Genomic DNA, 23,518 nt, shown 5'->3' on the forward strand with positions numbered 1-23,518 from the left:
TGCAATAGGTGCTATCTATTACCCCTCAACTGACAGGGTTAATTCAGATAATCTGGCTGCTCAAGCAGTTGTCAGATTTCACATTTACAGTTATTTTTTTGTCACAACACTGTATACGTCTTCTATATGTAAAATGATTTCTTGAAAAAAAAAACATGGAATTCCAGTGCAGGATATGCAACAGACTGAACTCCACTGCAAAACATTTTTTAAAAAAAAGTAAAAATAAAAATGCTCAACGGGTCATGTAGGAGAAACGTAGGGTAGTCAAGCTCCAAGTCTGCAGACACATCTAAGTTAGCAATTACATATTATATTATGCTTTTCTTTTCAGATTTTTACTACATTTTTAATTTAATTTTAAATACTTATTCCATATAATCATATCATTCATATATATATATATATATATATATATATATATATATATATATATATATATATATATATATATATATATATACATTTTTACTATGATCAAAATGTTTCTGCTACTGATAATAAATTGTAGATCTCTTTCCATCTCATATAATTGCCTAACCAGGAGTAATTTATGACTTTTTCAGGAGAATTTACTTGTTTTGTGAGCATTCACATCTTAGAGTTTTAAATCATCTTTATCTGTAGATTCTACATTCATATCACTTTCATATTCTCCATCTAACATTATCAAGTACAAAACCCACAACTAAAAATCCAGCTTTACTTAGAAATGTTATATAATCAGATATCTATGTGGTTTTAGTGAGGTAATGTCATGTTCGAAGCATTAATTCCTAGACATAATACAGCTATTCTGCTTACTTCTCTATGGTCTAACTTTTATTATATAATACTACTCATCCCTGTTTAACAGTGTGACTTTAAGGTTAGGATATACAAGTTATTGAACTTACTTTTAAAGCTCTCCAAAAAAAAAAGAAAACCAGAATATATCTTTAAAAGACAAACCTAGTACTGCCAAATAACAAGTATATAGACACACACAAGCTCTGTACTATATGACACAATATGTTATACTTTCAATGGTTTATATACTACATATGACATGAAATAGCTAAATACATAGAAATATAAAACATTACTCCTATATTCACTGAGAACTGCATGGCTAAAGGTGTTTATTGAAAGGAGAACTGGACAAAGTTAAGATATACCGTATTTATAAATATTTCCAACAAGTACATATTTATAATAGCTGCATTGAATTTATATTATAAAAATCAAAAAGATAAAATCATATTTCTTATAAATAAATGTTATTAAGTGTATTTAAAATATCTTTAGGAGGGCATTATTACATTTAGCTGCACTTTTAACTAACATTAACACTAAAAGGTCTGATTAAAGGGACACTAAACTCAAAATTTTTCTTTCATGATTCAGATAGAGAATACAATTTTAAACAACATTCCAATTTACTTCTATTATCTAATTTGCTTAATTTTTTAGATATCCTTTGTTGAAAAATAGCAATGCACATGGTTGAGCCAATCACAGGAGGCATCTTTGTGCAGCCACCAATCAGCAGCTACTAAGCCTATCTAGATATGCTTTTCAGCAAAGAATATCAAGAGAATAAAGTAAATTAGAGAATAGAAGTAAATTAGGAAGTTATTTAAAATTGCATCCTCTTTCTAAATCATGAAAGAAAAAAATTGGGTTTCATGTCCCTTTAAGCTCAGAAACCAGTGCAAAGTTATTTCAATATTATTTCTAGCCAAATAAATTAGTTTCAATTAAAGCTAGATTTATCAAATAACATAAGAACCTTTTAACATATTATTGTTACATGTTGATTAGAGGTTCATATAATTATTATTTTTTTGTTAAAAATAGAATGCCACTGGTTACATCATAGTTGCTAGGATGATATAAGGCTGAGAATTTAAGATTTGATCACAGTAAAATAAAGATAAAATATATTACATTTGAACCAATTTAAAAACAAAAATCACCAGCAATAGGTGCCATAGGTGCCCTAAATTGACAGGATTAAATCAGATAATCTGGCTGCTTAAGCAGTTGCCAGATTTCACATTTGCAGTTGTTTTTTCTTACAACACTGCATACGTCTTCTATATGTAAAATGATCTCTAGAAAAAAAACATGGAATTCCAGTACAGGATATGAAACAGACTGAGCTCCACTGCAAAAAATTGAAAAAGTAAAAAAAAAGCTCAACGGGTCATGTAGGAGAAACGTAGGGTAGTCAAGCTCCAAGTCTGCAGACACATCTAAGTTAGGAATGCCATATTACATTATGCTTTTCTTTTCAGATTTTTTAATTTAAATTTAAATATTTATTCCATAGAATCCCATCATTCAAATGTTATGTATAGCATTTATATATATAATGATATACATACAGTATTTACTATGATCAAAATGTTTCTGCCAATGATAATAATTTGCAAATCTATAATTGCCTAATCATGACAACTTTATGTGAAAATAGTTTCTTGATGCTTTCTAGTCTCTCCAGTAGAATCTACTTGTTTTATGTTGAGCATTCACATCTTAGCGTTTATAATATAAAATCAGTGCAACTGTGATAAAATTGTAACTTTTAAATTATTCCAAACTGCTATTTTCAAGACACCTCTGTAATATTTAAATATTCCACAGAGAAATTCAATGAATCTAATAATAATAATTTAAGATGGCTCCCAAAAAGTAACTTGACCAGCAAAAATAATCAATTGATGCATATCAAAATACAAACATTCTGTTTTGTTTCCAAACTTGCGTAACTGAGTTGCTCCAATATATAAAAAAAAATGTAATCCAAAATTGAAAGAGAAATATCATATTTAATTTTTAAATATAAAGAAATCAAATTACTCTATGTGGAAGATAAAAGATACCTCTTAAACATTACCCTTTTTTATCTGTAGATTCTATATTCATATCACTTGCATGTTCTCAATCTAACAATATCAAGTACAAAACCCACAACAAAATAATAAGCTTAACCTAGAAACTTTATACTATCTTTCCAATGTCTATCTGATTTTTAATTGAGGTATTGTCAAGTTTCAAACATCCATCGCAAGGCATAATTTAGCTTTCTATTTACTTATCTCACTTTCATTACATCTGCTAAGTTTACAATATTTATTACTCACACAAATATAAAACTCATCTCTGGTAAGTGTGACTTTTAGGTTAGGAAATAAAATAAATTTAATTTACTTTCTAGGTTTTTTGGAAAAATACACTAAAGATATCTTTGCAAGCCAAACCTAGAACTGCTAAATAACAAATACACACACAAGTTTAGTACTGTATGACACAGAATGTTATACTCTGGAAAGAGTATATACTACATATGACATGAGATAGATAATTCATATAGATATAAAACAGTACTCCTGTTTTCACTAAGAACTGCATTGGTTAAAGGTGTATATTGAAAGGAGAACGGGACAAAAGATAGAATATTTCCAACAGTACATGTTTAAAACAGTTGCATTGTATTGAATGTATATTAGAAAAAGCAAAAACATAAAAATCATAATTCTTATAAATAAATGTTATTGAGTGTATTTAAACTATATGTCAGTAGGTGAGCATTATTACATTTGGAAGGAGTTGTAAACTAACATTAATTAACACTGAAATGCCTGATTAAGCTCAGCAATCGATGCAACGTGATTTTGGTATTATTGTAAGCCAAATAAAATGGTTTCAAATTTAAATTTATCAAATGACATTAGAAACTTTGAACATATTATTGTTACATGTAGATTAGAATTTCATATAATTCATTTTTTTCTGTTAAGATTGTATGCCACTAGTCACACCATAATCGCTAGGGTGATTAAAGGCTAAGAATTTAATTTTTGATCATAATAAAAATGAATAAAATATATAAAATTTGAAACAAGTTAATGAACAATTTTGTATGTGGACAATAAGCTTATTTAATGAGACTTTTCCCCTTGTAATAGGTGCATCTATAAACTCTTAACTGTTAGAGTTGATTCAGCAAATCTGGCTGCTTAAGCAGTTATCAGCTTTCAAATTTACAGTTTGTTTTATCTCACAACACTGTACACTTCTTCTATATATAAAAAAATAATCTCTAGAAAAAAAATAAACATGGAATTCCAGTACATGAAATGCAACAAACTGAGCTCCACTGCAAAAATGTAATAAGTTTAAAAAAATGCTCAACGGGTCATGTAGGAGAAACGTAGGGTAGTCAAGCTCCAAGTCTGCAGACACATCTAAGTTAGGAATTACATATTGTATTATGCTTTTCTTTTCAGATTTTTTGCTACATTTTATTATTTAATTTTGAAAAATTATTCCATAAAATCCTATCATTCAAATGCTATATATATATTCATATTTACAATGATCAAAATGTTTCTGCTACTACTAATAATTAGCAAATCCCTTTCCATCTCATATTATTGCATAATTAAGACTACTTTATATGAGATTGGTTTTATGATGCTTTCTAATCTCTCTGGTGGAATCTACTTTTTTTTTATTGTGAGCATTCGCATCTTATACAATTAGTGTAACTGTGATGAAAATGTGACTTTTAGTTTATCTAAACTGTTTTTTTAAAAAAAAAAATCTCAGTAATATTTAAACACTTCACAGAGATGTTTAATGAATCTAATCATACAAATTTAAGATGGCTAACAAAAAAGTAATTCAACCAGAAAAAAACAATCAATATCAAAATACAAACATTCTGCTATGTTTCCATACTTGTTCCCTTACAAAAAATACAAGTTTTTAATAAAAAATTGAAAGAGAAATATCATATATAATTTAATAGAAAAAGAAGTAGCGCATCATGTCTGCGGCACATCGCTAAATGCCGACAGCATATGCTGTTGGCATTTATTATTGCACCAGCAGTTCTGGTGAACTGCTCGTGCAATGCCACCCCCTGCAGATTCACAGCCAATCGGCCAATAGCAGGGGGTGTCAATCAACCCGATCGTATTTGATCAGGTTGATTTCTGTCTGCCGCATCAGAGCAAGTGGACAGGTTATGGAGCAGCGGTCTTTAGCCGCTAGCAGGGCGTGTCAATCAACCCGATTGAATTCGATGTTCGCCTCAGAACAGGCGGACAAGTTATGGAGCAGTGGTCTTTAGACCGCTGCTTCATAACTTCTTGATAACTTCTGTTTCCGGCGAGCCTGAAGACTCACAGGAAACAAGTAGCCTCAAGCTCCATATAGAGCTTGATAAATATGCCCCATTATTGTTACCTGTAGATTAGAATTTCATATATAATGTTTTTTTTTCTGTTACAAACAGAATGCAACTGGGCACACCATAATAGTTAGGGTGATGTAAGGTTGAGGACTGAAGTATTGAACACAGTAAAAATGGATAAAATATATTAAATCTGTAATGGCTTAAATAACAATTATTTATGTGAACAATAGGCTAATTTATTGAGCTTTCCCTCATGTAAAAGGTGCCATCTATTACTCCTTAACTATTAGGATTTATTAAGCAAATCTGGCTGCTTAAGCAGTTGTCAGCTTTCACATTTACAGTTGTTTTTTCTTACAACACTGCATACGTCTTCTATATATAAAATGATCTCTAGAAAAAAACATGGAATTCCTGTACAGGATATGAAACAGACTGAGCTCCACTGCAAAAAATGTAAAAAGTAAAAAAAAATGCTCAACGGGTCATGTAGGAGAAACGTAGGGTAGTCAAGCTCCAAGTGTGCAGACACATCTAAGTTAGGAATTACATATTGTATTATGCTTTTCTTTTCAGATTTTTACTACATTGTTAAGTTTCATTTTGAATAGTTATTCTTTAGAATCCCATCATGCAAATGCTATATATATATATCTATACATATTTACTGTGATCAGATGTTTCTGCTACAAATAATAATTTGCAAAACTCATTCCGTCTGATATGATAGCCTAACCACGCCTACTCATTTACGAAACAATGATTGCTGCTTCAGAGGCCCATCGTTTCAGACTTGCCTGAAATTATAGTTAAGTAGCAGCAGTCTTAAGATTGCTGCTACTTAACCTGTCTGCCACCTAAAAGGTGGTGAATTGAAATAATCCTGATCCAATCCGATAGGGATGCTTGACAGCCCCTGCTAGCAGCCGATTGTATAATATTAAACAGTGCAACTGTGGTAACAGTACTACTTTTACATTTTTCCAAACTGCCATTTTTAAGACATTTCTATAATATCTAACTATTTCACACATAATTTGAGTAAATCTAGTAATAGGAATATAAACACTAATATAAAGGCATAACAGTGAGATGTATGAACATACCTTTTATCTGTATTTGGTAATGAAGCCTTTCTTCTTACCTTAACTTTATAAATTACTTGTTAGAATGCCTCGATCAGAAATCTTTGTTCCTCCTAGATTCCCACTTTACATGTCCTGCTTGTCATGATAAGAATAGAAAACTTGATTAGATTAGCTATCACTACCTACAGTATCTACCTACCTATCTACCGTTCAATCCCCCTACCTACCTTTTTTTCTACCTACTGATCTACCTACCAGTCTACCTACCTACCAATCGACCTACCGGTCTACCTTCCTACCGATCGACCTACCTACCAATCGACCTACCTACCAATTGTACGACCAACCAAAGTATTTTGTCAAACAAACATGACTGAAGCAGTGTGTGGTCTAAATTTGCTTGAGTTAAATGGACATTGTACATTAGATTTTTCTTTGCACAAATGTTTTGTAGATGACCCATTTATAAAGCCCATCTGATAGTGTTTTTGTAACAATGTATAGTTTTGCTTATTTTTTAATAACATTGTGCTGATTTTCAGACTCCTAACCAAGTCCCAAAGTATCAGATGTATATACTTGTTTACAGACCTACTGTTGGCTCCTGTTTGTCTAATTTGTCTTTTCATATGCAGGTAAGGGGGGAAGGGGGGGGAGTGTCTGCTCTTCCTGGTTTCCCAGCCCCTTTCACTGGGTGTCCAAGCCTAACCTCATCAACAATGCTAAACTTTCAGCTTCTAAGTAAGTTTTTAAAAGGTTTTACACTGGATTTTTAGATCAGTATCTGTGCATATTATTCTTTTTAGTAGTGTGTATTACATGCAGTTATATGAAAATTCGTGAATACTGTCCCTTTAATAAAAGTTGTGCCAACAATCTCTGCTTTAAACAAGAAATGCTTTAATGTATCTCAGAGTAAGAAAAACAACATTCCTAAGAGTGAAGATTGCTTTTTTATTGATTAGATGGTGGGGATATTTGTGTAAGAAACATCTGACATACTAGAAATAGGATACAAGGCTTGTCAGAGAGTGTACATGGCACTAGAGGGTGAATGGGATCATATGGCAACATGTTAAATAAGTAGAAAGTGATTTGCAGTTAAAAGGAAGAAATAATGATGGAAAGATATAGAAATAGAAGAAAAGGGATATCAGATGCCTAAAGAGACATATATCCCAATATGGTGTTATTCTATGTTTTATATGTAAAATGGGTGTGACTATCTGCATGTGCCTTGGTGCTGATTAATTAACATTTCACTAAGCAAACAAATCTCACATTTACATCCCTTTATATTAATACTACATGTTTGTTAAGAAATACCTTGTACTTCACCTGCTTTAGAGTTTTCTGTGTCCCACAAGCTGTAGCAGGAGTAGAGATAGGACAATTACAGCATGATCTGCAATCTATGACATCACACTGGTGAAGCTTTCTGTTACCTAGAGACAAGTTTACTTATTTTCATGCAACAAGTTAGGTTTGCTTCATAAAATTAGGTTGAATAATCAAATGAGGGAGAAATTGAAATATGAAAGGGAAATATGAAGAAACTAAATAAGCAAGTGTAAAGAAAGAAATGTACAATAAATCTATGGAAAACAAATATATAGAATATTATGATTTGCCCCTCACAATATATAAGGCAATATGATAGTCTTTATTTAAATGTGTAGATGATTCTCTTACATGAGAGGTTGTTCTGCAGGTAATTAAGTAAACAATGGCATATACCTTTAAAACTAGGTATGTGCAAACTTCTTTATTTGGATATTCTTTTGTCAAACGAATCCCAAATATGGCAGAGAGTAGCAGCATTCAGCTATTGTCAGTGCTGGATATATTAGTCTTAAAGGGACATTAAACACTAAATACATGCTAGATAGAATGATGCATTCAAAGAAAAGATTAGTCCATGACTAACATGTAGATGTATTTGTTAAAGTTTCATTGGTTGTTTAAAAAGTGACAAAATAAGAGTAAAGTTTTAGTGTCTATAAAACAATGGGAGCTGCCATGTTGTAACTTGTGTTACCTTCTCTGCTGTGGCCAATTAGGGACAGTTATACATAGGTCATTAGAGTGTGCAGCCAATGGTTGTGCTGGATTTAACAGTGTTCTGCACTTCCATTTCTAACAGGAACTGAAAAGCTCACAATTTCAGAATGGAATTACAGGCAAAGAGGACAAAATAAATAATGAAAGTATATTGCAGAGTTGTTTTATATATACAATTTACCATTTTATATTACCATCTCAAAGTGTTTAATGTCCCTTTAAAGTGCAACACACAAAAATCTGGCTTTGCACCTGTAGTGAACTCTGTATTCCACACTGAAAAAATCCTATCCATGTGTAATGATGGCTGAGAAATTAGAATATGATATGGTTAAAACTGTATCCCTAATGGATAAGATGTACCTTTGTCATTTTTTTGAGTGTTTCCTATATTTAATGACAAAATGCAAAAAGCCCTTCCAGCTCAGTTAATGGTTTAAGTAGGGATATCAAATTGTACTTGTACAAGTCCTCTATCTGGGCTGCTAACTAATGCAATGACTTGATAAACAGCATTAAATATTGGAAGACTTTCACATCAAGTCAGAAAAAAAGCAATATTATATTGATGCTTTGTTATTAATGCTGCACTGTCACTGTACAACAAAATTGAAAATATTAACATACCATTGTTATGATCCTAACTGACATACATCACATAAGCTATTTGTACCTCTATGTAAAAATAAAATAGTGCATTGGCAGTGGAGAAATGTGTTTATCTCATGAATAATGTACAAGCCTGAAAAGATATTCAGTACTGTGACAAGTTGAATGTACATGGTCAGGGCATTGGTTATGGTTTTGATTTGATTAAAATGTCAATTAGTTGAGTTCTTGTTAATATAAATCATAGGTATTTTTTTCCTCACCTATTTGCTGATAGAATCATTGTGCTGCTTGCACCTGCACTGCTTTGGTTTGTCTGACTGAGAAGATTTGACAGCCACAGCATCATCAGCAATGTATGACATCACATTGGTGAAGCTTCCTGTTGCCTAGAAACAGGTGTACATACTATGCTGCAGCATGTTAGGCTGACATTACAATGGTGATAATAATGAAGCGTATTGTTTATATTTAGAGATAGGTCTCTTTGCTGCCTCAAGTTAGTTTGAACAATCAATATAGGGATAAATGTAATGTGAAAACTATGTGAAGGCATTAAAATAAACTGATTTATACAATAAATTGATGTACTATGAAGAAGTTCAGAATTAAAATCAGAGAAAACACAAGATTGGAAAATATGTGAGGTGTAGAAAGTGTCCCATAGGGCAAGGGTAGGAAAAGAGAGAAAATGTAGTAATAAGAAAAAAGAATAATTTCAGGAGTAGTAGTTTTCAGCTCTTGAACGGTAACTGTGTAAGCTATGTGCTTGCTCTGACTGAATTCTTGCCATACTAGGGTTTGCTATTAGTGCTGGTGGTATAACAAAGGGACCTGAGACCAAAAGAGTATGAAGGGAGATTGTAATTTATAAGGTAGGTGATAAACGTGATAGGGAGCAACTAACTGTCAGTGATACCTGTAAGGAACTCCCCCTATTGTTATTGTTTATGTATTGCATTGCAGGGATGGAGCACGTGATATTTTAGTAGCATATCAGCAAATTAGTTGCAAAACATTTGTTCCTGGTTATTCTCTTTGTGTTTTTTATCATCTGCAAGCAAAGTTTCAGTGAGTGAGGCAGTATGTTCTGCCAGAATTTAAAGGGACAGTGTACGGTCTTCAAACATTTTCTAGGGACGGTCTGATTTACCAGTCTAGTTCTGCATTTCTAAATATTTCTCATTGACCATGAAAGGGCTTTTTTCTGTTATCTTGAATTTCACACATTAAGGGCCAGATTACAAGTTATTTAACGCTACCGCTCATGCATTAAAGGGACATGAAACCTACATTTTTTTCTTTCATGATTTGGAAAGAGCATTCAATTTTAAACAATTTTCTAATTTACTACTATTATCTAATTTGCTTCATTCTTTTGATATTCTTTGCTGAAAAGCATATCTAGATAGACTTAGTAGCTGCTGATTGGTAGTGATGTCGCGAATAGTTCGCCGGCGAATAGTTCCCGGCGAACATAGCATGTTCGCGTTCACTGCGGCAGGCGAACATATGCAATGTTCGATCCGACCCCTATTGGTCATCATTGAGTAATACTTTGACCCTGTACCTCACATAGGCCTAGATTTAGAGTTTGGCGGTAGCCGTGAAAACCAGCGTTAGAGGCACCTAACGCTGGTTTTAGGCTACCTCCGGTATTTGGAGTCAAAAAGGGTCTAACGCTGGAGTTTTGTCGTTAGATTTCTAACGCTCACTTTTCAGCCGCGACTTTTCCATGCCGCAGATCCCCTTACGTCATTTGCGTATCCTATCTTTTTAATGGGATTTTTCTAACTCCGGTATTTAGAGTCGTGTATGAAGTGAGCGTTAGAAATCTAACGACAAAACTCCAGCCGCAGAAAAAAGTCAGTAGTTAAGAGCTTTCTGGGCTACAGCCAATAGAATGCGAGCTCAATCTGATTGGCTGATTGGATCAGCCAATCGGATTGAACTTGATTCTGATTGGCTGATTCCATCAGCCAATCAGAATATTCCTACCTTAATTCCGATTGCGTGATAGAATCCTATCAGCCAATCGGAATTCGAAGGACGCCATCTTGGATGACGTCCCTTAAAGGAACCATCATTCTTCAGTTGGACGTCGCCAGATGAAGATGGGTCCGCGGTGGAGGTCTTCAGGATGGAGCCGGTCCTCATCGATGAAGATAGAAGATGCCGCTTGGAAGATGATGGTTGCTGGTCCGGATCTACTCTTCTTCCCGGATAGGATGAAGACTTTGGAGTCTCTTCTGGACCTCTTCAGCCGCCGGAAGATGGATCGCCAGCCCCCGCTTGGGTTGGATGAAGATTTTGGAGCCAGGACGGATCGGTGAACCTGGTATGGTGAAGACAAGGTAGGATGATCTTCAGGGGCTTAGTGTTAGGTTTATTTAAGGGGGGTTTGGGTTAGATTAGGGGTATGTGGGTGGTGGGTTGTAATGTTGGGGGGGGTATTGTATGGTTTTTTTTTTACAGGCAAAAGAGCTGAACTTCTTGGGGCATGCCCCGCAAAGGGCCCTGTTCAGGGCTGGTAAGGTAAAAGAGCTTTGAACTTTAGTAATTAAGAATAGGGTAGGGCATTTTTTATTTTGTGGGGCTTTGTTATTTTATTAGGGGGCTTAGAGTAGGTGTAATTAGTTTAAAATTATTGTAAGATTTTCCTTATGTTTGTAAATATTTTTTTATTTTTTGTAACTTAGTTCTTTTTTATTTTTTGTACTTTAGTTAGTTTATTTCATTGTAGTTATGTGTAGATATTGTATTTAATTAATGTATTGATAGTGTAGTGTTAGGTTTAATTGTAGGTAATTGTAGATATTTTATTTAATTAATTTAATGATAGTGTAGTGTTAGGTTTAATTGTAACTTAGGTTAGGATTTATTTTACAGGTAATTTTGTTATTATTTTAACTAGGTAACTATTAAATAGTTATTAACTATTTAATAGCTATTGTACCTGGTTAAAATAATTACAAAGTTACCTGTAAAATAAATATTAATCCTAAAATAGCTATAATATAATTATAATTTATAGTGTAGCTATATTAGGATTTATTTTACAGGTAAGTATTTAGCTTTAAATAGGAATAATTTATTTAATAAGAGATAATTAATTTCGTTAGATGTAAATTATATTTAATTTAGGGGGGTGTTAGGGTTAGATTTAGCTTTAGGGGTTAATACATTTATTAGAATAGCGGTGAGCTCCAGTCAGCAGATTAGGGGTTAATAATTGAAGTTAGGTGTCGGCGATGTTAGGGAGGGCAGATTAGGGGTTAATACTATTTATTATAGGGTTAGTGAGGCGGATTAGGGGTTAATAACTTTATTATAGTAGCGCTCAGGTCCGGTCGTCAGATTAGGGGTTAATAAGTGTAGGCAGGTGGAGGCGACGTTGTGGGGGGCAGATTAGGGGTTAATAAATATAATATAGGGGTCGGCGATGTTAGGGCAGCAGATTAGGGGTACATAGGGATAATGTAAGTAGCGGCGGTTTACGGAGCGGCAGATTAGGGATTAATAATAATATGCAGGGGTCAGCGATAGCGGGGGCGGCAGATTAGGGGTTAATAAGTGTAAGGTTAGGGGTGTTTAGACTCGGGGTACATGTTAGAGTGTTAGGTGCAGACGTAGGAAGTGTTTCCCCATAGCAAACAATGGGGCTGCGTTAGGAGCTGAACGCGGCTTTTTTGCAGGTGTTAGGTTTTTTTTCAGCTCAAACAGCCCCATTGTTTTCTATGGGGGAATCGTGCACGAGCATGTTTTTGAGGCTGGTATCGAGAGTTGAAGCTGCGTTAAATATGCTCTACGCTCCTTTTTTGGAGCCTAACGCAGCCTTTATGTGGACTCTCAATACCAGAGTTATTTTTATGGTGCGGCCAGAAAAAAGCCGGCGTTAGCTACGTGGGTCCTTACCAACAAAACTCTAAATCTAGCCGATAATGTTTATGATTAGGATTGAACTTGAATCTGATTGGCTGATTCAATCAGTCAATCAGATTTTTCCTACCTTAATTCCGATTGGCTATCAGTCAATCGGAATTCGAGGGATGCCATCTTGGATGACGTCATTTAAAGGAACCTTCATTTGGCGAGTAGGTGTCGGTTGAAGAGGATGGATCCGCGACGGCTGGGAAGAAGATGGCTCCGCTCCGGATGGATGAAGATAGAAGATGCCGCTTGGATGAAGATGTCTGCCGGTCCGAATGTCCTCTTCTGCCCGGATAGGATGAAGACTTCTGCCGGTCTGGATGTCCTCTTCTGCCCCATCGGATGAAGACTTTGGCCCTGCTGGGTGAAGACAACTCAAGGTAGGGAGATCTTCAGGGGGGTAGTGTTAGGTTTATTTAAGGGGGGTTTGGGTGGGTTAGAGTAGGGGTATGTGGGTGGTGGGTTTTAATGTTGGGGGGGTTGTATTTTTTTTTTTACTGGCAAAAGAGCTGATTACTTTGGGGCATGCCCCGCAAAAAGCCCTTTTAAGTGCTGGGAAAAGATCTGATTTCTTTTTAATTTAGAATAGGGTAGGGAACTTTATTATTTTGAGGGTTTTTTTTATTTTATTAGGGGGCTTAGAATAGGTGTAATTAGCCTAATATTCTTGTAATCTTTTTTATTTTTTGTAATTTAGTGTTTGTTTGTTTTTGTAATTTAGTTTAGTTTATTTAATTGTATGTAATTGTAGGTAATTTATTTAATTAATTTATTGATAGTGTAGTGTTAGGTTTAATTGTAACTTAGGTTAGGATTTATTTTACAGGTAATTTTGTATTTCTTTTAACTAGGTAGCTATTAAATAGTAAATAACTATTTAATAGCTATTGTACCTAGTTAAAAGAAATACAAAGTTGCTTGTAAAATAAATATAAATCCTAAAATAGCTACAATATAATTATTCGTTATATTGTAGCTAGTTTAGGGTTTATTTTACAGGTAAGTATTTAGTTTTAAATAGGAATACTTTAGTTAATAAGATTTAATTTATTTCATTAGATTAAAATTATATTTAATTTAAGGGGGTGTTAGGGTTAGGGTTAGACTTAGCTTTAGGGGTTAATACATTTATTATAGTAGCGGCGAGGTCCGGTTGGCAGATTAGGGGTTAATACTTGAAGTTAGGTGGCGGCGACGTTGGGGGGGCAGATTAGGGGGTAATATATATAATATAGGGGTCTGCAGTGTTAGGGGCAGCAGATTAGGGGTTCATAGGGATAATGTAGGTGGCGGTGGTGTCCGGAGCGGCAGATTAGGGGTTAATAATATAATGTAGGTGTCAGCGATAGCGGGGGCGGCAGATTAGAGGTTAATAAGTGTAAGGTTAGGGGTGTTTAGACTCGGGGTTCATGTTAGGGTGTTAGGTGCAGACTTAGAGAGTGTTTCCCCATAGGAAACAATGGGGCTGCGTTGGGATCTTAACGCTGCTTTTTTGCAGGTGTTAGGTTTTTTTTCAGCCCAAACTGCCCCATTGTTTCCTATGGGGGAATTGTGCATGAGCACGTTTTGTCAGCTTACCGCTACCGTAAGCAACGCTGGTATTGAGGGTTGAAGTGGCGGTAAATTCGGCTCAATGCACCCTTTATGGAGCCTAACGCAGCCCCACAGACAACTCTAAATACCAGCGTTGTTTGGAAGCAGCGGTAGGAAAAAAAGCTGCGTTAAATCTAGCCGAATGTTTCTTTAAATGAACCAATACTTCTAGTATGCACCATAGAATTATATAGACTTAAGACATTGAAAGTAAATAAAATACATATCACAATGTAAAGTTATGTGATGCCGGGAGTTGTACAGTAACAGGGGTCTTCAGCTTGCTGGGCCATTTCCTTGCTGTTTGCAGTGGCGGCTGGTGACTTTTGAAGATGGGGGAACACTAGCCCCGCCCCTCAGATGACTCCGCCCACTTTAATGTTTGTGTGTGTGTATATATACATACATACACACACACATAGCCCACACACACAGCCCACACACACACACAGCACCCCCGCACACACACACAGCCCCCCCACCCACCCCCCCACACACACAGCCCCCCACACACACACAGCCCCCCCCCACACAAACAGCCCACCCCCACACACAAACAGCCCCCCCCACACACAAACAGCCCCCCCCACACACAAACAGCCCCCGACACACACAGCCCCCACCCCCACACACACAGCCCCCCCCCCCCACACACACACAGCCCCCACCCACACACACAGCCCCCCAAAACACACACAGAGAGGGGACTGGAAAGCACATTGTATTTAGTATAAAGTTACTAGCAGTGTTATATATATATATATATTTGATTTTTTTGCAATATGTAGATATACATTGTATTGAACTAATTATATATATACATATACACACACTTTTCTACAGTTCAAGAATACTTTAAAATAAAATCAGAATATGTGCATTAAATAAAAGGGAGGAAATAATAAAACATCTTAAAACAAATGTTACCTCCAGAATATCCTCCAGTTCATTGAGGGTCAGGCAGCTGTGCTTAGCAAGTATCTTCAGTTTGTTAGTTTTATAAAGTTCAGTGACTTTCTCCCAGTTGGGCTCCTCCAGCACTTGGAATATGGCAGCCCCTATGGCCAGGTAGAAGATGATGGCAGATGTGAGGAGGGGCCCCCTGTCTACCATGGTAGCACTAGCAGCTGGTGAAGTTGCCCGGACAGTGGGGTGCAGAGTTGCGCACAAACTTCTCCCAGAGTAATGTAGCGCTATGCTGCGGGGAGTTCGTGTCCCAGAGCCCCGCATACAGATAGGCTGAGGTCCCTCCACTTGCTGAGCTGGGCTGCTTGTGTGTGGGGGGCGTCGGAAATACAAATAATGAACCTGAGCGGAGTGCTGAGCAGCAGAGCCTCACGTGTCCTGCACTGTCAGTAGCAAAAAGCGGCCGCCCCTGGTTGTTGCTACTGACAGTGCGGGACACGTGAGGCTCTGCTGCTCAGCACTCTGCTCAGGTTCATTATTTGTATTTTGTAGTGAGGAGGGGAAGAGTGAAGACGGGCTGAGAAAGGAGGAGATAGGGGCAGGAGGGATCCTGTGCGATCTGCCGGGGAATACACTGTGATCTTTGTTTAGTGTATAAATACCCTGGGTGTGCTGCTGGGGCAGGAGCGGAGTGTGCCTGAGAGGGTAGGGCAGGGGACACTCACAGCCTGGCAGTCCGTCCCGGCTCCGCCTCCTCGCTGCATCTCTGCCCTCAAGACAATACTCCTCCTCCCACACACACAGCTCTTAGTGTGCAAGTGTCACGTGACAGCTGGCTCTCGCACACTAAGAGCTGTGCGGTTAGGAGACCTATGGGCTGGCCTGTAGGTGGCACTGCAGTCAATGCAGTTTTAAAGTGGAAAGGTATTTTGCCTATACTTCTACCTATCGCACTGCACAGCATTTGCGATATAGATAGAAGTATTAGGCAAAAGACCATTCCACTTTAAAACTGCATCGACTGCAAATAAATAAATAATTAAAAACAGCAATTTTAATGGAGCCTGGAGGATTTTTTTAATTTAAATAAGCAAAAAAGGTTTAAAAATGTAATTATTTTTTTTTATTTCTCAATCTTTTTTTTTTTTTTTTTCAGGGGTCAGGGGGTTGGTCAGGGGGTGCACGTGCTCAAGTGCTCATATAGAGGAGCCTCCACTGGCTGTTTGCCACTTGTGGTCTTTTGCTACTACCTAGATCTTTCTAGGTAGTAAAAGCTTCTTGTTTTGTTCTCTCTAGCTCCACCTACCTGCAGCTGAGGGTCATTTGCAATTGTCATCAGCCTATTTAAAAAACCCAACCCTCTCCTGTTTTATTTGCCTGTTTATTGAGCTAGTCTCTGGGTGTTCTTATTTTGTTAATACTCCTGTGTACGACCTATTGCCTGTTTTATTGATTATTTGCTTGCCTGCTGTCTTTGTACTTCCTCTGCTAGACCTGGATTTTGACCCTTTCTCGTTACTTGTTTTGGCCTTTGCTTACTGATTCTGCCAGCTCTGAATTTTGACCTTGGCCTGTCTAACTACTCCTTTGGATACCTCTTTGCCCGGTTCACCTGGACCAATTCTGGACTACTTATTTACTAGCATGCCAGTGTTCTTGCGTTACCTTACTGTCTCTCCACCTGACGCTGACTAGTGTCCAGAAATTAGGGAGAGTGCCTGATAAGTTAAACTGTTTATCTTATTTTGAAAATCTCCAGTCTCTTTAATATAAAAAGAAGAAAAGGTCCAAATAAAGAGATACAGCAAAAGCTAAATCATTGCTAGAAACAGTCAGGTGCCTTGGTGGTTTAGTGGGTTTTCTTATGAACCTTGGGAAAAGTATAAAATACTGGAGTATTATGATTCCATTGTTCCAATCCCTTAGAGGACATATTTGTGCTGCTTTTGCTTTCTTGTGTTGCTTTGGCTTAAGCAGTCATTTGCAGCGTGCATTTATTCCCCTCCTGCCAGTAATACACACAGTTCAGATATTAATACCCTTTGTGTGAGTAATACACAGTTCAGGAATTAAACCATCTGTGTGCCAGTAACCCACACAAAGCAGGAATTTATTTCAATTTCCACCAGTAACACAAACAGAATAAGGTTTTGTCTTCCTTGTTGCCAGTGAAGCACACAGTTCAGGGATTTGGGATGCCAAAACACAAAAAGTGCAGTAATGCAACTTATTTTGTCACTGACACACAAACACCAAGATTACAAGTTGTGCGATAAACCGGGTGTGTAAATAACGCAAAAAGATGAGCAGTGTCGCACTCTCCATAGCGCTCCTATTACAAGTTACTGAAAAACCTTCTTTTGTTGTGCGGTATGGTGCGATAAGCTCCATACCGCACAAAACCCAAGGCCTGACTTGACGTGCTCGTGCAAGTTTTCCCCCATAGACATCAATGGAGAGAAAGTGTTAGGAAAAAAAATAACACCTGTGATCGCGGAATGGCGATCGCTGTAACGCAATCCCCATTGATGTCTATGGGGAAAAGAAATCTATGTAAAAACCTAACACCCTAACTTAAACCTCTAGTATAAATACCCCTAATCCGCCGCCCCCGAAATCGCCGACACTAAATAAAGTGATTAAACCCTAAACTGCCGCCCCCGCATTGCTAACACCTAAATAAACCTATTAACCACGAAACCGCCGACCCCCCACATCGCTACTACTATAATAAACCTATTAACCCCTAAACCGCCGCCCCCCCCCCCATTGCTACTACTATAATAAACCTATTAACCCCTAAACCGCCGGCCCCCCACATTGCTACTAATAAAATAAACCTATTAACCCCTAAACCGCCATCCCCCACAATGCAATAAACCTAATTAAACTATAAACCGCTAAACCGACATCCCCCACATTTCAAATAACTAATTTAATCACTAAGCCCCCTAACCTAACACCCCCTAAATTAATCCCAGTTACATAAAATAAAAAACACTAAGCTACCAATAGCTCTTAAAAGGGCCTTTTGTAGGGCATTGCCCTAAAGCGATCAGCTCTTCTACCAAATTAAAGTACAAGTTACCCCCTAAAAGTAAACCCCACCACCCATACAACCCCCCAAAATAAAAAACCTAACAATAAAAAAACCTAAGCTACCCATTGCCCTTAAAGGGGCATTTGTATCGGCACTGCCTTTAAAAGGGCAATCAACTCTTCTTTTACAGCACGTTAAAATAAAAAAATCCCTAATCTAAAAAAAAAAATACCCCAAGAAATAAAAAAAGCCTAAATCAAAATCTAAATTCTATCAGCCAATCAGAATTAAGGTAGAAAAAATGAAATGAAAAATTTAACTTGCATCAGCCAATAGGATTTTTTCTACCTTAATTCCGATTGGCTGAAAGAATTCTATCAGCCAATCGTAATTGGAGGGACACCATCTTGAATGACGTCATTTAAAGGAACCTTCATTCAGTCTTAGCTGTCGTTATAAGAGGATGCTCCGCGTCGGATGTCTTGAAGATGGACCCGCTCCGTGCCGGATGGATGAAGATAGAAGATGCCGTCTAGATAAAGACTTCTGCCCGTCTGAAGGACCACTTCACCCCGCTTGGATGAAGACTTCTCCCGGCTTTGTTGAGGACTTCAGCCCGGTTGGATGAAGACTTCTCCTGGTAAGGTGATCTTCAAGGGGTTAGTGTTAGGTTTTTTTTAAGGGGATATTGGGTGGGTTTTAGAGTAGGGTTGGTTGTGTGGGTGGTGGGTTTTAATGTTGGGGGGATTTGTACTTTTTTTTTTACAGGTAAAAGAGCTGATTACTTTGAGGCAATGCCCTGCAAAAGGCCCTTTTAAGGGCTATTTGTAATTTAGTGTAGGGTAGGGCTTTTTTATTTTGGGGGGGCTTTTTTATTTTGTTAGAGGGATTAGATTAGGTGTAATTAGTTTAAAAATCTTGCAATTTGTTTATTATTTTCTGTACTTTAGCTAATTTAATTTAATTGTATTTAATTGTATTTAATTTCGGAAAACAATTTAATTGTAGTGTAGTGTTAGGTGTAATTGTAACTTAGGTTAGGTTTTATTTTACAGGTACTTTTGTATTTATTTTAACTAGGTAGTTATTAAATAGTTAATAACTATTTAATAACTATTGTACCTAGTTAAAATAAATACAAACTTGCCTGTAAAATAAAAATAAACCCTAAGCTAGATACAATGTAGCTATTAGTTATATTGTAGCTAGCTTAGGGTTTATTTTATAGGTAAGTATTTAGTTTTAAATAGGAATAATTTAGTTAATTATAGTAATTTTTATTTATATTGATTTTAATTATATTTAAGTTAGGGGGTGTTAGAGGTTAGGGTTAGACTTAGGTTTAGGGGTTAATAACTTTAATATAGTGGCAGCGATGTTGGGGGCGGCAGATTAGGGGTTAATAAATGTAGGTAGGTGGTGTCGCTGTTAGGGACGGCAGATTAGGGGTTAATAATATTTAAATAATGTTTGTGAGGCGGGAGTGCAGCGGTTTAGGTGTTAATATATTTATTATAGTGGCGGCGATGTCCGGTTCGGAAGATTAGGGGTTAAAAATTTTATTTTAGTATTTGCGATGTGGGGAGGCCTTGGTTTAGGGGTTAATAGGTAGTTTATGGGTGTAAGTGTACTTTTTAGCACTTTATTTAAGAGTTTTATGCTACGGCGTTGTAGTGTAAAACTCTTAACTACTGACTTTAAAATGCGGTACCAGTCTTGACAGGAGAGGGTCTACCGCTCACTTTTTGTCAGACTCGTAATACCGGCGCTATGCAAGTCCCATTGAAAAAAGAGGATACGCAATTTACGTAAGTGGATTTGCGGTATTTCCAAGTCTGGCCAAAAAAGTGAGCGGTACACCTGTACCTGCAAGACTCGTAATACCAGCGGGCGTTAAAAAGCAGCGTTAGGACCGGCCAACGCTGCTTTTTAAGCCTAACGCACAACTCGTAATCTAGCCGATAGTTTATTAAAATCAATGTTAAAACATATAGCAAGCACAGCAACGCGTTTCTCAGCCTGATGAAACAGCAATACCGCTGAGAAACGCGTTGTTGTGCTTGCTATATGTTTTAACATTGATTTTAATAAATTATACGTTTTACTAACACCTTACTCCTGGATTTTTTGGATTTTTAGATATATGGATCTTTACCTTTTGGTCCGTCTTGGATTGGTTTGGCAGACGCTTGGAGGAAACTGCCTGCGAGTCGAGTGTGCTGCCTGTTCCAGAGGAGACCGAGTCAGCCGAGCAGTTCTGAAGCCTCGGTTTGCTGATTATTGCACTGGATGTGCAACTCATTTTGTGAGTATATAGGAGTACTCTACAGTTGTGTTATTGGCCTTAATGTTATTATCCTATTGGGCGCCTCTTTTTGTTCCTATTTCCAGGATGTTTTGCTGATTTTTATATTTTAATGGGCTGCAAAAGAGCTGATTGCAATGGAGCAATGGGTAGCTTAGGTTTTTTTTAAGTGTTAGGTTTTTTTATTTTGGGGGATTGTGTGTGGGGGGATTACTTTTAGGGGGTAACTTGTACTTTATTTTGGTAGATCACTTTAGGGCAAAGCCCTACAAAAGGCCCTTTTAAGGGCTATTGGTAGCTTAGTGTTAGATTAGGGGGTGTTTTTATTTGGGTGGACTTTTTTATTTTTATAGGGGTATTAGGGTTTATTAGGGTTTAATTTTTTATTTTTGATAATTTGGTTTATTTTTTTCTGTAATTTTAGACTTTTTTATTCTTTGTAATTTTAGATTTATTTATTTTAATTTAATCTTAGGTTCTTGTTTAAGTAATGTTAGGATTTTTTATTTTAATTTTAATTTAGTATTTTTTTTATTTTATGTAATTGGGGTTAATTTAGGGGGTGTTAGGTTAGGGGGCTTAGTGATTAAATTAGTTATTTGCGTTGCGGAGGGATGGCGGTTTAGGGGTTAATAGTTTAATTAGGTTTATTGCATTGTGGGGGATTGCGGTTTAGGAGCTATTAGGTTTATTTTATTAGTAGCAATGTGGGGGGGCGGCAGTTTAGGGGTTACTAGGTTTATTTCATTATTAGCGATGTGGGGGGCCGGCGGTTTAGGGGTTAATAGATTTATTATAGTAGTAGCAATGTGGGGGCCGGCGGTTTAGGGGTTATTAGGTTTATTTAGTGTTGGCTATGTGGGGGGTTGGCAGATTAGGGGTTAATATGTTTAATATAGTTCAAGACATAAAGAGGGGATTGGGGGTGCGGAGTTATATAGTAGCTGGTCATTTCTAAGTATTGCTTTCCTTTTAAAATTAGTTTGTACATTTTAAATACCACTTACATTTTTACCTATCATGAAAACTAAACAGACAGAACATAACAACTAGCTAGATTAATTGTAAAGAAGTACACAATTCAGTATAGAAGGATTAGCTCCACGATAAGAAGTATATATTAACTCAGCAAGACTGATTAGGAATTTTTGGAAAAATATTATTCCATTGCATTCACACATTACTATATTTATTAGGAAATATAAGTCACAGCCAGGAATAAATATTCATACAATAGCTTAAAGGGACAGTACACTATAAAAATGTTTTTCCATTAATGTATTTTAAATGACTTGTTATACCAACTGCAGAGTATAAAATATTTGAGAAATTCCATTTTCATGCTTATTTGTGTATATGAAGTAGCTGATTTTGTGCTTTGAAACCACAGCCTATTACAATGGGTTGAACTTAAAGGTGATATCAAATCTCATTATGTTCTAAGTTTGTGTAAACAGACTTGCTTCCTTATCTTTTGTTTGGCTGGAACCCCAAAGCTCAATACATAGAGAGAACAATGGAAAATGATCATTTTAGTACTTAACTATCCTGCATCTCACTGAGAGTGTAATCTCTTCTGCTGGCTGTGTATACTTAGGCTATTCAATAGCCTATACTCCGGTATTAATTTGTTCAGTATAGGTGGCGATACCACAGGCTAAATCAGCTATTTCAAATGATGAAATAGGAGTAAAGGAGCTACTTGTAACCAATTTAATACACTCTAACAGGTTAAAAGGATCATTGGGAATAATTTAAAGTGGAGAACATTTTTGGGTGAACTGTCCCTTTAAGCAGGTTAGTATTAAATATAAAGTTGCCAGAGAGATACTCTAATAAACTAAGCCCTTACAATCTGAGGGCTAAGTTAAGCTTATAATTAATGAGACTGTTGGGCTGAAGTAAGTAGTAAGAGTATACCAGTTAACTATTATTTAACCATGGTAAGCAAGTTAAAATAAAACTGTAGGACCCCTGATGCGCGTTTCACAAAGAACACATCTTCAGAGGGGGTGCAAGCCGCTGCTATTGGACGCTATTTGTTGTTCTTGATCACCCACCTCACATAGTAATAGGTCCCTGTCTATAGGATGGTGCGGCTGGATTGGCTACCTGAGATATCAATCAAGTGATGTATCCAGGAGTGTCATAAGGCTTATGACGAAAACAGGGGGCGTGATATGAGGGGTGGAGTTAACCGAATGGAAGCGCCAATCAGAGAACTATCTTAACTATCGTCAGAGGGGTATGTGTCTATGGGGTATGCTGATTCAGAGATCATGTTTACATAGAAACTGGGCGAATACAGCTATTATAATCCCTAAGAGAGCATCCGATCTGTGGAGGACTTCTAACAAGTAAATTACATGTGATTGTTGGGCCAATATAAAACCAATAAGTCCAACGATCAGATAGATATATATATTTAAATAGATAGATCTGGATTAACAATCAATGGGTGATAATAAAATGCCTTGTTTAACATAGAATATACATCACACATAGCAAGATACTGAATGTGTGTAAATCTGATATAACATATGTGCTCATGAGCGTTTCTACTCGGGGTAGCTTTTATAAACCGCAGACTGGGGAACGATATTAAGGACAATATTGGGAACAATGTAGTTGACATAATAGATTGTTAAGAGCACCTATTACAGTTCCTAATTATAAAGAGAATAGTATGTAGCTGCGCCCAAGATTATGTATGGTCGATACCAACCAGTGCTACTATCATGATGGTAAATCCCCATCTTATTTTCTTGTAAGATTACATATATAATCCCCCAATGCTA

This window comes from Bombina bombina, chromosome 1 (genome assembly GCF_027579735.1).
Source record: "Bombina bombina isolate aBomBom1 chromosome 1, aBomBom1.pri, whole genome shotgun sequence".
In the NCBI taxonomy this organism is placed as follows: domain Eukaryota; kingdom Metazoa; phylum Chordata; class Amphibia; order Anura; family Bombinatoridae; genus Bombina; species Bombina bombina.